The following is a 17,581-nucleotide window of genomic DNA, read 5'->3' as shown; positions in this document are numbered from 1 at the left end:
AATTTCAAGTCATTTGGACATCTAAGGAGCTCTCAGCAAAAAGACAAATCGGGCCAAAACAGTGCATGAACAATAAATGACCCTCAATTTGTCTATTTTGCCGAGAGCTCCTCAAATGTCCAAATGATGTGAAAATTGAAACGGACCTCACGCATCAAATTGTCTACCGCACAAAAAAATTTGGAATTTTTTGAATTTTTCTAGTATTTGTTTTGATTTTTTTTCGAGGCACGGCTGCAGAGATGGATTTTCGAACTTCTTCTCCTTTAATTCTGGTACAATAAACACTAGATGCCATGTCCCTAACAAAAACATTTCACGATACTCTTTTTTTAACACCGTAAAATCTCCATCTATTAACTCATCTCCCACGCAAAGTTGGAAACTCTTCATCGTATCATAGTACAGTCATAGTACAGCTTTAGGTCTAACCTAGCAGCCGCCGTTTCCTTCGATGCCTTCTACTCCCTCCGTTTCTAAATACTTGTCTTTTTAGGCATTTTAACAAGTGACTACATACGAAGCAAAATGAGTGAATCTACACTCTAAAATATGTCTATATACATCCGTATGTAGTAGTCATTTGAAATGTTTAGAAAGACAAATATTTAGAAACGGAGAGAGTATCATCTTGGACCTCGGATCAATTGTAGCACATCGTTCTTCCCTCCACCGGCTAGAGCACGACCAAGGAACGACACCATTCCAGTTTGAAGCCTACATCACTTGCTCTCCATCTGATCCATCCATCTCAAGGTAGAGTACTCCGTCAACTACCCTTCACTAATCTTTCAACTTGCACCAGCGACCCCAGTTTGATAGGATGGAACCGTCTAATTCTGAGTTGTTTCCTTGGCACTACATGTTACATGTATCTCATATGTGATTTGGATCATAGGAGACAATCGTCCATGATAGCTCCTTGCTTCATATACCATTTCGTTGAAATTTGTAGTCCCGGGTGAGTTTGATCCAGATCTGATGGATTGATTAGTGTCTTATCACACATGCTAATTTCTTTTTGTTGATTTGGCACATGCATATTTAGTTATTTACTAGAACCATTCGGAAAATTCCATATAGGTCGTACTACTATATGATCATATTATCTGAGCCATTGGTCCTCCTTGGGATCTGAGTGTATGCAGGTATAAGATGGAGTATTGATGCATTCTTCAGACTTTTTGTACAGTGCCCCTGACGCCATGCAGATCACATTTATTGATGGTTGCAACCGTGGTCTTCTACGGTCTCATCTTTTGCCCTTTTCATGGTCCGGTTGTGCTCGGATCTGTTCCGATTTCGACTCGTGAGGGCTAAGCCGGAACAGAGGAATTAAGTGCACAGCCAGATCATACATTCCGGCAATTAGCTAATCACATACAGTAATAACAAATGTCTCTCAAGATTTTCAGCCAACCCCCTACAATGTTTTCCGCAACCACAGAGCAAAAGTATACATAATTCATGCCATGTTGATTATTTCTACTCTTGGCTAGCATCCACACAAACATTTTTGATCCATTAGTACCAGGGATAGAGTAGGACATGAAACGAAATCATGAAAATAATATAACATTGGTTGAGGCTACAATCAACGACTGTAGCACCATTTTTGCTTCAGAGGTGAACATCACTTGCTTCATTAATAAACAACAGAAATGACAAAAAACTGTAAACAAAGACACCGAGTACATCTAACAATGCTGAAATTTCTGACGAGTTTACACCGAGGCATAAAGATTGCTATTACAACTTTACGAGTTGTCCACATGTACTCAATAAGGCTACATGCTCTAAACATGGGCGACATGAGTCATTTCTTTCTTCTTGTTTTGAATATCTCCAAGATGTTGAATCCTCTGGAGAGCCCTGCAACTACATATAGTTCAATGTCGAATGAGATCAAATATCTCCTTATGTTTTAGAACACTATATACAGAATAAAAACAAACATGCTCTAGATATTGTTTCATTTTATTTGCTGGGAAGCAGAGCATCCTTTCTAAATGAAAACGTACTTGCTAAATTAACAAAACTATATTAAATTATATCATGAAAAACAACTGGACAAGAAAAGGCAACAGAAAAACAAGAAAGGATTCACTCTCTTGCTAATTTCACTCTGCTGCTATAAAATCACATCAACCAATATGGGAAGAGCTATTTCTTCAATGGATGAACATGCTAGATGTAAGCTACTACCTAGGAAAATAAACACTTCTCTGCCCTCAAACTTGCAGCTTAATACCCACATTGTCTAGTTTTGAAGTGTTATGTTGCCTAATTTAAGAGTAGAATTATTCTCAATTCATAATCATCAAGAGGATCTGTGATGAAGAGTTTCAGCAAGTTTGTTATAAAGAGCTATTTATTAAGTGGATGAACTTCTCTGCCAAAAATGAACACTTTCAGGACGTTTGTTCATGAATTGGATCTGGACTGTATTTGCCCAGCATCAATCAACTCAGAATATTCTATCCTACTAAAAATCTATCTGCTACATAATCATCATCATCATGTCAATTCAAAGACGATATCTACGTATGGGATACAACAAAGAGGAAAAAGAGGTCACCTTGGTGGGCAGTGGTGACCTGGGTGTTGAGGTTGGGTCCGGCGGCGACATGGCCATCGCATTGAGCTGGTTCTTGACGAGGACTGCTCAATTGATGATCGATTGAATTTTCGGCATGATACAATACCAACAGCAGCTATCAAAGTTCAGCTAGTCCCAAACACCTGGAACCATGTCGTGCAATCTGAATCATTTGATCTAACAATTCATCAAAAGCAAAAATATACTAAGCATATGACATGGATATACAAGAAACATCAAGGATTTCTTTTTTCTTTCTTGGTCGACTGAAACCACTGAGGTGGTACATTGCAGTTATGAAATTGTAACAAGCCCGAAGCTCCTCTCTCTCAGATGATTTGGTCGCAAAGACAGGGGAAATTGTACAGAGTCGAATGTGGTGCCCAATTCTGGTTTCACCACTTTGTCCCCATCTCGTTCTGCAAACCCCCATATGGACTTCTCTAGGTCACCCATCCTACCAGGGCATGGTGCCTGCTCTGTTGGATTTGCTCCCACACGATCCCTGCAACCAAATCAGATCCCCATAGAGAGGCCGCAATTTTATTTCCTCATCAAGCTTTAACAAAGGTGATGTACAGGTCACTACCAAATTTCCATCTTTTCCAAGAACCAGTCTGAATGTGATCTACTCTGCTAGCCCATCACATTAAAATTATTTCTAGCACCCGCAGCCAAATCAATTACTCTGCGTGCTATTTATTTTTCCTAGCGAATTCACAGGAAAATTTATGCAAACCCCTATTAGAACCGCAGATGATTATACAACACAAATCAGCATGCCCTACAACCAAAACAACCTAATTTTTTTGCCGCTGCCATATCAGTGTGGTCAGCAGGGAGATGCTCCCGGCAAAAGGCTTAAATTTTGTTGGGGTTATTCACAGTTTCAGGACTCTACATTTTTTTATACAGCCACAAACAGGGATTCCAGTTATCGATTGCCAACCTCACAAGAAGAACCAGCAGTGGCCAGAATTAGGCTACTTTTTTCACCTTGCGCATCTCACATAAACATCTCAGTTTTTTCGTTATCCACCATTTAACCGCAGGAATACACAGCCCGCAGGCATCCTAATCCCGACCCCCAGACGAACAACTACTAGCCACACTCCCCCAGAAGAGAATGCAGTCATCATCATAATCATGCGCGTACATGTTAACCAGGGGAGGGAATACCTTCTAATACACTCCAGCGCCTTCGGATTTGCTCTTTACCGCCGACTCGCTGGACTCAGCAGCAGCGTTGTCTCTGCTCCCCTCGCCACCAGGGTCGCCACAGCTGTCGTGAGCAGCCACCGAAGATTCTCGCAGTCTGGCTTCCCGACAGCCTTCGATCTCGCTCCCTTCACCATGAACAGAGCCGCGGGGCGACGCCCCCAACTGGAAGATCGGCAAGTTGCAGGCGGAAGCAAGAGGAACAAAAAGGACATCATTTTTTAGCCTCGAGATCGATGGAATGAGGAGAGGGAAGAGCGAGCGGGCGGTGCACGAACCTGCACACGAGGTCTAGGGGAAACTCGCAGGCGGCGCGCATGGCTGCCGAAGGCCTTCGCCGCCGAACCAATTGCCTCGCCCTCCATCGCCTTCCGGGATCTATCCCCTGCCCAGCCCTTTTTTTTTCTTTTTTCCGTCACGAACCAGCCTGCACCCAACTTTTCTTTGTGTGTTCAAAAACAAATTCTGGACCATGGTCCAATTATATCCCATCAAAGAAGGACCGCCGGTCCTTGTCCGTCAAGCCGCGTACTTGTACTCTTTTTTTTTTTTTTTGCATCGACGCGTACTTGTACTCGGGCCGCACTGTTGTCAGACCTGTGTGCGCGTATATCTCGCTCCACGTGATCGGTCTACGTCCCTCGTGTGAATACCGATTTTCCACAGCTCGCACCCACGCCTCATTCAATGCCAGGTACCTACCGATCAAGCCCAACGAATGGCACAGATAGGGTGTGTTTGGTAGGGTGCATGGAGGGTGCATGAGGGCAAAAGTTCTCAATCTGACCCACTTTTGCTTGTTTGATAGGGTGCATGGGCTCATCTGAGCTATGCTCATCTGATGCATAAAAGTGTCCTCAGCCATGCTCATCTCATGCACCCCAGACAGGGTGCATCGAGGCAGCTATGCTGACCCCGACACTCATCCCCACCGACCAGACCACGTCCAGATATGTTTATTTTTTCAAAAAGAATCAGAATTTCAAAATTTGTTTAAATTTTCGAAAAACCTTAGAATTTCAGAAAAAATGAAAAGTTTGAATTTCAAAATTGTTAAATTTTCAAAAAAATCATAATTTCAAAATTTGTTTGAATTTTCAATAAATATTTGAAATTTAAATTTTTCTAAAAAAATCGTAAATGTTCGGAATTTCAAAAGGAAATCAAAATTTGTTTGAATTTTGAAAAAAATAGAATTTTATTTTTTTATAAAATTTTCAAATTTTGTTTAAATTTTCAAAAAAACTCGTAATTTCAAATATGTTCAAATTAAAAAAAGAATTTCAAAATTTATTTTAATTTTCCAAAAAAGTTTAGAATATCAAATATTATTTAAATTTTCAAAATATGTTTAAATTTGTGTTGAGATTTTTTCGATTTTGTTCATCATTCAAAAAATATATTCAAAATTCGAAATTGTTCAGCATGTCTAAACACATGCAGGCTACCAAACAAAATCTCAGTTCAGCATGTCTCAACGCATACATCACTGCCAAACAACAGCAACTGCATGGACTCAGCATGTCTACACTCAGCATGTATGACATGAGAACAACTAGGCTAGGTCAATACATGCTACCAAACACACCCATAATGATACTATGTGCAAGTACGAGCCATATCGCTGCTCTCGAACCATTCCTACTATGTTACATCTCATGTATGAAATATGAAGGAATGCAAAGTACCCTAAACATTAAAAAAACATTGAGGTTCTTGGACCAACGAACAATAACTGCCGCCGTTAGAATGAACCGTCGACCTGCCGTTGTCACAACTGCCGTACCGAAGCCACTTGACCTTGTCAATGACATCCGTCAAGTCATCATGCATGTGCCCCTGAGGACCGGTGCCTTGGAGTCGTTATCCTCGCTTTGTACCTTTGAATCAATCTGAAAAAACCAGACACCTAATTTCGCCATCGCGTCGACGAGAAACTCTAAACTCACCATCTGAGGAGCCGACGGCAATCTACGTGGAGCTCCGTCAAATTTGTCCCAACAAAAGAACTAGAGTAGGATCGGAGCCTGGAAGACCAACTCAAAGTTGAAGCGCTGCCATCGGCCCAAGTGCCGCCATTGTGGGGACTAAAATCCCATCTTATCTACTAATCGGAGCCAAGGTACCAGGATTTCCTTCCCTGCCACCGGAGCTAGAAGCAGAGGGAAGGCAAATCCACCAGCCCATTGCCGAAGATCGATGAGAGGAAGGCTTTACTCTATTCACCTTGTGAGGGTGAGATTAGAAGAAGTTTTCAAGGTCAATTTGGTTTCACAAATGCAATATACCTGCATGCAAGAATTTTGGAGAACTCCAGTTAATAATTTATTTTAACTAGGGAGTGTATTTAATCAATCACATTGTTGTATAATTTTGGGTTTAGTTTTGCTTAATAGTAAGGTAACTCTTCTTTTCCTTTTTCTTGTTTCTTTTTTGTGGGGTAAGGTAACTCTTCTATATGAGTCAACCGAAGCATTGTGCCGCCCACTTGAAGAGGTTTCGTAAAAACAAACTATAAATTTGTGTAAAACATTTCTGCATACAAGATTCTAACATGAGTTGTACGTTGTGTAGAGAAATTCTTAGGTAGGACCTCCTCGCGTTTTGATTTCTTATGCAATATGTTCAAAACATCTAAAGAGTCATGTTACAAATCTGGACTGATAAAATGCAAATTTCTGATTTGTTTTCAAGTTTTACTCATAGTTTTCGTTCGCCGTTTTTTCGCTATTCATGTGAAATTTGAATTTTAGTAAGTCACTCTTTTTTTGATATATTTTTTATTTTTCATAAAAGTGTCGCAAATGCACTTTTTATTTGTATAGATAAGCTTTTCATGAATTAAACAAACAACTGATAAAAATGTCTCATCCACGCCTTCTTCTATTTATGTTATTTATTTATTTTTGAAACAGAGGCAAAAGCTTTGCCTCATCTCATTAATAAAGAAGAGGAGAATTGCCCGGTTAATTAGCGGAAAACCAGACGAAAGCCGTTACAACACGTCCACATAGGACACACAGGTGACCTGGCAACCAACACAAGAACACACACACATCGCCGAGGAAAGAACGCCCTCAAGGTTACTACCCAGTGCCATCGTCATCACACTTCCACGAGGGCGACTCCGACTCCACCATCGACGACCACCGATGTAGCCCTCACTGCAAGCAAATGCCGAGGCATGCGCCGGTCGATGCCAAACAGTCAACCACACACGCCGACTGCCAGGCAACTCCGACTCTGTAGGGTATTGCAGGACAAAAGCGATGAGCCAGCGCCGAGCCAGCACCGAAGCCAACCACCCGCCTCGCGTCATCGTTGCCGCAAGGGCCCTTCTCAGCAGCCCCGACTCCAAAAAGACAAAGTGAAGCACGACAACCCCTCGAACACGCCGGATGGGACCGACTATCAAAACTCAGCTGCAAAACCAAGTCCGCCCGAAGCCGCCATCGTTGCCACACAAGAATCCGCGCCATCACTCATATCACTGGTTGGGCACCTGCCAACCATGATGCCCTGCATGTCGTCCAAAGGAAGCATGAAGAAGGATCAAGAGTCTTCAAAGCAACACCCCAAAGGAGGAAACGATGTAGGGACGACGTCGTTGCCCAGCCCAACTGGGTCTACGTTTTCGCCCGAAGAGCTCGATCCAGAGGTAGAAGATGCACATGAACACAACGACGCCTCCAAGAAGAAACGCGACGCCCACAGGCACCACCGCCGCCGACCGGCAAGCACCGCCAAGGCTTTAGCCTGTAGCAGTGCAGACCATCACCTCCACGCAGACGGCCAACGCCGACAGCACCTCCGACGACCACTAGCCAGAGCAACAAGCCGGCACGGCCTCCCACCGCCTTGGAAGAGCTGGATCCGGTCACAACCGCCTAGATCTGACGAGCTGCAGCCGCCGGATCGCTGAGTGAGCCGCCAGAAGCCAGCCCGATGCCGAACGTGAGGAGCACACCCAGATCCGTCGGAGAAGAAGGGGGCGCCACCCACACCCGACTCGCCGGAGAGAAGAGCCGGCGGAAACCCACCAAGCCCACGCTACCACGCAGTGCAGCCAAGGGGCCCGAGCCTCCACCTCCGAGAGCCACCACAGCCAGGCGAGGAGCGCCCTCCGCCGCCAGCCCAGCAGCATCCTCCGACGACGGCGGCGGGAAGGGAAGGGGCGAGGAAGGAGACTGGCGGCACGGTTCTTGACTTCCGCCCGTGTCGCCAGAGAGGCAACGCGGCAGACGGGACTGTGCGTGTGGAGATGTTTATGTTATTACGCTCTAGTGGCGAGGCAGAATAAGTTCACACACCTCTTGTCTACTAATTCTTGAGTTGGACCTTGTGTCTACTTTATTGGAAATTCCAGTACACTTTTCTGTTTTCATAGTGTATCCTAGAAAAAAAACATTGGTAATATTTTATTTACCTGTCTCATGCATGCCTTTTGAATTAATTCTGCGTTACAAATATACCCTTCAATTCCACTCCACACCTGTAGGCTGAATTAGAACCTACAATTTTGACTCTGTATTGAGATATGTGCTGGACCATGACTTAGCACGAACCAAGACTTTGAGTTGACATGATCTTGGAAGGAATTGGTACGCAGCAGGTGACTGAACCCAAATTTTGCTTGATCTCTTCGCACCATGCATGTACGCACACTAGTAGAAAACAGTGCTTTGGTCCAGGCCGGGTCAGCCCATTAGCCCCGGTTCAGTCTAGAACCGGGACCAATGTGGACATTGGTCCCGGTTCATGAGCCCAGGGGGCCGGCCGGGCCACGTGGGCCATTGGTCCCGGTTCATCTGGACCTTTTGGTCCCGGTTGGTGGGATGAACCGGGACCAATGGGCCTCGCTCCTGGCCCACCATCATTGGTCCCGATTGGTGGCTTGAACCGGGACCAAAGGCTCCCCTTTAGTCCCGGCTCATGTCACCAACCGGGACCAATGAGGTGCCTATATATACCCCCTCGCGCAAGAGCAGAGCACAGTGCTCTGTTTTTTCTGGCCGAGGGAGAGAGGGCTTTGTGGTGCTCTAGCTCACCTCCTATGCACATGAGGTGTTCGATGGAATGCCCGAGCCACACTACTTAAGCTTTCTCCTTTCGAAGCTCGACCTCCAAGCTCCATTTTCCTCGAGATTTGTCTAGATTTAGCGGTCCGTCACGCCCCGTCCCCGTCTTCACCGCCGTCGATCACCCGCGCCGATCTCATCACCGACACCACCGTGGTGAGCCTCTTGTTCTTATCTTCTTTCTGAAAGGAAAAATATTCTTACTTGTATGTTTAGATAGATACTTGTATCATTTTCTTACATTTATTATTGCATCTTATATAGTGCGATGGTTTTGGTATCCGCCCCCGTCGGCCCTCGTCCTGTCTATGATTCGGATGTGGTATGTATATTATCTTTATAACTATTGGTTCATTTATTGTTTATGAAAATTATGCCGACCAACGTGACATAGATTTTTTTTATCTAGGATGTATGTGAATCGGAAATGCCAACCGACCCTATTGTCGAGAGGTTAAATTTAGTTGAAGAAGAAAACAATTTGTTGAAGGAAAAAATAAAAAAAATGAGGAGGAGAAGATGATATTGGAGTTGCATGTTGCGGATGTCGTCGATGATCACAAGATCAAGATGGATGCAATGCACTTGAAGTTTAGAAAGATTAGAAAATATGTCATTCATACCGAGGCTTGGTATCATTATGCCGTTGGATCAATTGTTACCTTGGTTGCGATTATGATCGCATTTGTTTTTGCATTGAAATGTTTTACATAGTTCAATGTATGGTTTAATTAATTAGATGCTCTGGAGAGCTATATGTTGTTAGATGAGAACTATGTATGCACTTTGGTTTTAATGTGATGATGAACTTCTATTAATTTGGACACTTAATTATATATAATGCACGCAGATGAACCAGCAATGGATGTACGGTGACAGACACACCCGCGAGTACATTAAGGGCGTGCATGAGTTTCTCGATGCGGCTGAGGCAAACAAGCAGAATGGTTTTATGTGTTGTCCATGCACTGAATGTGGGAATACGAGGTCTTACTCTAACCGGAAAATCCTTCACTCCCACCTGCTTTACAAGGGTTTCATGCCACACTATAATGTTTGGACGAGGCACGGAGAAATAGGGGTTATGATGGAAGACGGCGAAGAAGAAGACTACGATGACAACTATGTGCCCCCTGAATACGGTGATGCTGCAACGGGGGGAGCTGGTGAAGATCAAGAGGAACCAGACGATGTGCCCAATGATGCTGCAACGGGTGAAGCTGCTGAAGATCAAGAGGAACCAGACGATGTGCCCGATGATGATGATCTCCGCCGGGTCATTGTCGATGCAAGGACGCAATGCATTAGTCAAAAGGAGAAGCTGAAGTTCGATCGCATGTTAGAGGATCACAAAAAAGGGTTATACCCCAATTGCGAAGATGGCAACACAAAGCTCAGTACCGTACTGAAATTGCTGCAGTGGAAGGCAGAGAATGCTATGGCTGACAGAGGATTTGAGAAGCTACTGAAAATATTGAAGAAGAAGTTTCCAAAGGATAACGAATTGCCCGACAGTACATACGCAGCAAAGAAGGTCGTATGCCCTCTAGGATTGGAGGTGGAGAAGATACATGCATGCCCTAATGACTGCTTCCTCTACCGCGGTGCATACAAGGATCTGAACGCATGCCCGGTATGCGGTGCATTGCGGTATAAGATCAGACGAGATGACCCTGATGATGTTGACGGCGAGCCCCCCAGGAAGAGGGTTCCTGCGAAGGTGATGTGATATGCTCCTATAATACCACGGTTGAAACGTCTGTTCAAAAACGAAGAGCATGCCAAGTTGATGCGATGGCACAGTGAGAACCGAGAGAAAGATGGGAAGTTGAGAACACCCGTTGACGGGTCGCAGTGGAGAAAAATCGAGAGAAAGTACTGGGATGAGTTTGCAAAGGACCCAAGGAATGTATGGTTTGCTTTAAGCGCGGATGGCATTAATCCTTTTGGGGAGCAGAGCAGCAATCACACCACCTGGCCCGTGACTCTATGTATGTATAACCTTCCTCCTTGGATGTGCATGAAGCGGAAGTTCATTATGATGCCAGTTCTCATCCAAGGCCCTAAGCAACCCGGCAACAAAATTGATGTGTACCTAAGGCCATTAGTTGAAGAACTTTTACAGCTGTGGAATGAAAACGATGTACGTACGTGGGATGAGCACAGACAGGAGGAATTTAACCTTAAGGCATTGCTGTTCGTGACCATCAACGATTGGCCCGCTCTCAGTAACCCTTCAGGACAGACAAACAAAGGATACCACGCATGCACACACTGTTTAGATGACATTGAAAGTATATACCTGGACAAATGCAGGAAGAATGTGTACCTGGGCCATCGTCGATTTCTTCCGACCAACCATCAATGTCGAAAGAAAGGCAAGCATTTCAAAGGCGAGGCAGATCACCGGAAGAAGCCCGTCATGCGCACCGGTGATCACGTGCTTGCTATGGTCAATGATTTACACTACGTAATCTTTGGAAAGGGTCCCGGTGGACTAGCTGTTCCGAATGACGCTGAGGGACACGCACCCATGTGGAAGAAGAAATCTATATTTTGGGACCTACCCTACTGGAAAGACCTAGAGGTCCGCTCCTCAATCGACGTGATGCACGTGACGAAGAACCTTTGCGTGAACCTGCTAGACTTCTTGGGCGTGTATGGGAAGACAAAAGATACACCTGAGGCACGGGAGGACCTGCAACGTTTGCACGAAAAAGACGGCATGCCTCCGAAGCAGTATAAAGGTCCTGCCAGCTACGCTCTTACGAAAGAAGAGAAAGAAATCTTCTTTGAATGCCTGCTCAGTATAAAGGTCACGACTGGCTTCTCGTCGAATATAAAGGGAATAATAAATATGCTAGAGAAAAAGTTTCAGAACCTAAAGTCTCATGACTGCCACGTGATTATGACGCAACTGCTTCCGGTTGCATTTAGGGGGCTTCTACCGGAAAATGTCCGATTAGCCATTGTGAAGCTATGTGCATTCCTCAATGCAATCTCTCAGAAGGTGATCGATCCAGAAATCGTACCAAGGCTAAGGAGTGATGTGGCGCAATGTATTGTCAGTTTCGAGCTGGTGTTCCCACCATCCTTCTTCAATATCATGACGCACGTCCTAATTCATCTAGTCGACGAGATTGTCATCCTGGGGCCTGTATTTCTACACAATATGTTCCCCTTTGAGAGGTTCATGGGAGTCCTAAAGAAATATGTCCGTAATCGCGCTAGGCCAGAAGGAAGCATCTCCATGGGCCATCAAACAGAGGATGTTATCGGGTTTTGTGTTGACTTCATTCCTGGCCTTAACAAGATAGGTCTCCCTAAATCACGGTATGAGGGGAGACTGACTGGAAAAGGCACTCTTGGAAGAGACTCAGTAATATGCAGGGACGGATATTCTTGGTCTCAAGCACACTACACAGTTCTACAGAACTCTACCTTGGTAACCCCTTATGTCGATGAACACAAGAACAGTCTGCGCTCCAAACACCCGGAGCAGTGCGACGACTGGATTACATGTGAACACATCAGGACTTTCAGCAGTTGGTTGGAAACACGTCTCAGAGGTGACAACACTGTTTGTGATGAGTTGTACTTGTTGTCCAGGGGACCATCTTTGACTGTATTGACTTACAAAGGATACGAGATAAATGGGAATACATATTACACGATCGCCCAAGATCAAAAGACCACCAACCAAAACAGCGGTGTCCGCTTTGATGCAGCAACCGAGAGCGGAAAGGATACATATTATGGTTACATAGTGGACATATGGGAACTTGACTACGGACCTGATTTTAAGGTCCCTTTGTTTAAGTGCAAATGGGTCAATCTGTTAGGCGGCGAGGTACAGGTAGACCCACAGTACGGAATGACAACAGTGGATCTGGAAAATCTTGGGTACATTGACGAACCGTTCGTCCTAGCCAATGATGTGGCACAGGTTATCTATGTGAAGGACATGTCTACCAAACCGAGAAAAAGAAAAGATAAGGAAGCGAATACATCATACGATGAGCCAAAGCGCCACATAGTTCTTTCAGGAAAAAGGGACATCCTGGGAGTGGACGGCAAGACAGACATGTCTGAAGATTATGAAAAGTTTTATGAAATTTCTCCCTTCAATGTCAAGACTGACCCAAGCATCCTGATAAACAATGAAGATTATCCATGGTTACGGCGCAATAAGCAAATGACACAAGCGAAGAAAAAGTGAAGACTTTCTCCCGCAACTATTATGATGATACCATGCCAAATTTGTAACAGACGAGTATGCTATGCCAACTTTTTCAGAGTTCATTTGAAAACTATGAATTTAGGTCGAATTTTCTCTATAGGTGCATCTATGTTCAAATTTTAACTATTCAAATTTGAAAACTAATGGCACTAACAAAAAGTTTATGTTTTTTTTAAAACTAATGGCACTAACAGAAAGTTTATAATTTTGCTAACCTAAAAGCAAAAAGAATTAAAAAATAAAGCAAACAAAAAACAAAAGAAAATAAATAATACAGAAAACAAAACAAAAAACTGGAAAAAATAAAAATAGCAACAATAAGTATTTTGTTGTAAGTAGAAACAAAATAAAATAAATAAAGCAACAAAGAAAACAAAAAAACTAAAAAAGTGTTTTCAAATTTGAAAACTAATGGCACTAACAGAAAGTTTATAATTTTTCTAAAACTAAAAGCAAAAAGAATTAAAAAATAAAGCAAAAAAACAAAAGGAAATAAATAATGCAGAAAACAAAACAAGAAAACTGGAAAAAAATAGGGCTCACCCCTATAATATTTGATACGACTAACTAAAATTACCAAATTGAGTATAATGATAAAACACAATAATATTAAATAGCAGGAAAAAGATTGACTCAAAAATCAATTTTTATAATAAAGTTATTCATAAACTAGTGATTCACACAAATTTTAAAAAAATCAAAATTTAAACTATTCAAATTTTAAAACTAATGGCACTAAAAGAAAGTTTATAATTTTTGTGACCTAAAAATAAAAAAGAATCACTACAAAACTATAAGTTTTAGTTCTAGTAGAAACAAAAAAAACAAAAAAAATGCCACCTACCTGGGCCCCCACGGCCTGAATACTAGAAACTACCATGGGCCAGGATCAGGCCCGCGGGAGCCCAGTAGGCCATAGGCACAGATTGCAGTGTTAGGCCCCGAAAGCCTGCTTAGAGAGAGGAGCTCGAGAGGGAAGGGCGCACCGCACCTTATAAAACGGTGCGCCTCCCTCTCAACTAAGCGAGGTGGGACTAAATATTTGGGTTCGGGGCAGCACAGGCCTTTGTCCCGGTTGGTGGTGCCACCAACCGGGACCAAAGGCCGCCGCTTCCCGCACTTTGGCTACTGAAAAGAGGCCTTTGGTCCCAGTTGGTGGCACCAACCGGGACTAAAGGGGGGCATTAGTCCCGGGTCGTAGCACCAACCGGGACCAATGCTCTTGCTATATATACAGCACTTTGCAGTTTTCGCCAAAATCCATCTGTTTCTTCTCGCCCCGACGCCTTCTGCTCCTCGTCGCCGTCGCCGCCGAGCCCTGCCCCGACGCCGTCAGGCTGGTTCACCTCGCCGTCGCCGCCGCCGAGCCACTGCCCCGACACCGTCGCCACGCCCGCCGCCCCCGCCGGCCCCGACACCATCGCCGTCGCCGCGCGCGCCGCCCCTGCCCCGACCCCGTCGTCGTCGCCGCGCGCGCCACCCGTTCCCCGACCCCGTCGTCGTCGCCGCGCGCGCCGCCCCTTCCCCGACCCCGTCGTCGTCGCCGCGCGCACCGCCCCTTCCCCAACCCCGTCGCCGTCGCCCCGACCACACGCCGCCACCTTCGGTCCGGCCGCCGGCGCCCTTTCCTCTTATTTTTTTCATTATTATAAAAATGTGCATATATGTATATGTTCTCTGTGTATATATGTTCATATATGCAAAAGTTAGATTTTAGAAAAACTTTATATATGCAAAAGTTTATACATATATGCAAGTATATATGTATTTTATATATGCAAAAATTTATATATCTAGCTAGGAAGAAGGAAGAAAGGAAGAAGAAGAAGAAAAACTTATATATGAGAAATGTATGTATGTATATATGAGAAATGTATGTATGTATAGATGTATGTATGTGGATACATGAGGGGGGTCGATATACCCCCTCTCCGATAGCATTTTTGTGCATTTTAGGTTGGTGTATATATATGTTGATGTATATATGCAAAAGATAGATTTTTAGAAAAAATACTATTTTTTTTGTTGATGATATGATGATGTTTTTTTTCATATATGCATTTTTTCATATATGTATTAATTTTTTTAAGTTGTTAGTAGATATCGATTTTAGGTTAGTGCATTTTATCACTGATTTTAGGTTAGTTGATCGATTTAGTGCATTTTATGTTTGTTGCATTTTAGGTTAGTGCATTTTATGTTAGTGGAGAGGAAAAAGGAAAATAAGGAAAAGGAAAATAAGTAGAGAAAGAAGGAGAAGAAGAAGGAGAAGACGAGGAGAGGAAGAAGAGGAAGAAGAAGAAAAAAAGAGGAGAAGAAGAAGGAATAGAGGAGCTTCTTCTCCTTTTTTTCTCCTCTTTTTTTTCTTCTTCTTCTTAATTTTTATCGGGAACGAGGGTGTCGAGGATCGCTGAGGGGTCGAGGGTCGGAAACTAGGGTAGAGGGTCGAGGGTCGTTAAGGGGTCAAGGGTCGAGGGTTTTAGGGTCGAGGGTTCGAGGGTTCTATAGGGTCGAGGGTCGAGGGTTCCAGGGTCGTCTAGGGGTCGAGGGTTCCAGGGTCGTCGAGGGTTCGAGGATCGCCGAGGGGTCGAGAGAGGTTTCCTAGTGTCAAAGTATTGAAGAAATCCATGGCTTCATCATTAGCCGGAAGTAACCAGGGCATGACGAAGTCCTCCAAAATTATTTTGGAATGGTGTCCCGGATAGGATAATTTGCCTTCTTGTATGAATTTCAGCAAAGGCCTTCCAAATAACGATATTTGGAAGGTTCTTGCTGAACTTTGTACCAAAAAGCGAATTATCCTATCTAGGACTCCGTTCCAAAATAACTTTGGAGAGCTTCGTACCATCATGCACATGTTACTTTCGCCTAATGATGAAGACATGGTTTTGTTGAATCCTTTGACACTAGGCAACCTCCCGACCCCTCGGCGATGCTCTCGAACATGAGAGGAAGAAGAGGATAAAAAAAGAAGAGGAAGAAGAAAAAAAAAGAGAAGAACCTCTATTCTTTCTTCTCCTCTTTTTTTTTCTTCTTCTTCCTCTTTTTTTATCGGGAACGAGGGTCGTCGAGGGACATAGATGTAGTGTCGTCGTTGTCGATATATACCCCCTCCCGATAGCTTACTATGATTAGGTAGCTAGTTCTACGTTTGGCACTAATATATCCATCTGTCATGTTTGAATAATAATTGCCATGTTGTAAATATTTGTAGAAACTATGGACACCGCCCTAGACGAAGCAAAAGAAGCGTTGTTGAGGGACATAATTGCAGAAGGAAGTGATGCCGTCTCGTTGTTTCTCAACGAAACCGATGGTCTGGAAGGAGAGGGTGAACAAGCTGGCTACGGTGACCTAATGCCGGTGCAAGAAGAAGAACATGAGGACGGCTCCGGTGACCCAATGCCGGTGCAAGAAGGAGACCGTGATGACGGCTCCGGTGACCGAACTGAGTCCGGCCAGGTATATATATTAGTTAAGCCTGTGCTGACTAGCTGATTGATGCATTCATTGTTTTGGTATGTTCACATATTAATTAAGTCTTTGTTATTTTTTCTAGCCCTCCGGATCGAGCACAACTTCGGTAAAGAGACGAGGCCCGAAGAAAAAGTTGAGCTCGGATGAAAAGTTTGAGATCATAGCAATCGCGCCCGACGGCCAACTGATTGAACCCCTCCGGACAAAGAGCGCATTTGTTGCTCAGTGCGGGGTTCTGGTTAGGGACAAGATCCCGATAAGCATCCAGCAATGGTTTAAGCCGGCTACAGAAGACCCTGAGGTGTCTTATGTCAATGATATGCAGAAAAAATGATCTTTGGACTGAGCTGAAGTCAAATTTCACCCTACCGCCAGAGGATAATCCAGAGAACCCAGTTAAAGAGAAATTAATCAAGTCTTTTGCTCTTAAGAGGATGGCAGAACTATTCAGGAGGTGGAAGAAAGAGCTGAATAAGTTTGTCGAAAATAATGAGACACCAGAATTCAAGGGCAGATATGAGAAGATCAGAGATCACTGGCCCGCATTTGTGCCCCACAAGACATCGGAAAAGAGTAAGAAGATGTCGGCGACAAACAAGCAAAATACTGCGAAGAAGATGCTTCACCATCGCACGGGGTCAGGTGGCTACCTCGTAGCCCGGCCTAAGTGGGCCAAGACTGAGAATGATCTTGTTGATAAAGGGATCGAACCAGAGACAATTAGCTGGCTAGACCGTTGCCGGACTTGGTTCTTCGGGGCTGGCGGAACCTTGGACCCTGTAACAGGGAAGTGCATTTGGACGAACGATCAAATGGACATACCAGTCAGGAAACTTAAGCAGTATATCAAAGCAGCGCAGCAAGGGAAGTTCTTTCCAGACAGAGAGAACGACGAGCTCACAATGGCCCTCGGGAATCCTGAGCACCCTGGACGGACACGAGGCACGCCAGGCTCCATTCCGTGGAAGG

The 17,581-nt window shown here is 44.2% G+C and overlaps 1 long non-coding RNA gene across 2 annotated transcripts; it reads right to left on the bottom strand.

Annotated features, from left to right (window-relative positions):
- Positions 1 to 1,562: 1,562 nt before the first annotated feature.
- On the bottom strand, positions 1,563 to 4,279 carry LOC125521356. 2 transcript variants are annotated; one of them, XR_007289214.1, is made up of 4 exons: positions 4,096 to 4,279; positions 3,779 to 3,982; positions 2,579 to 3,104; positions 1,563 to 1,878 (listed from the first exon to the last, which is right to left on the bottom strand). It is a non-coding gene; the product is annotated as an uncharacterized LOC125521356 (long non-coding RNA). The 2 variants fall into 2 exon arrangements; XR_007289215.1 differs by having other exon boundaries at positions 2,579 to 2,742; positions 4,096 to 4,278.
- Between the last annotated feature and the right edge of the window lie 13,302 nt (positions 4,280 to 17,581).

The sequence above is a fragment of the Triticum urartu genome, chromosome 7 (genome assembly GCF_003073215.2).
Source record: "Triticum urartu cultivar G1812 chromosome 7, Tu2.1, whole genome shotgun sequence".
NCBI lineage: Eukaryota > Viridiplantae > Streptophyta > Magnoliopsida > Poales > Poaceae > Triticum > Triticum urartu.
The sequence above is the reverse complement of the archived record's forward strand: the minus strand, read 5'-3'. Positions and strand labels throughout refer to the sequence as shown.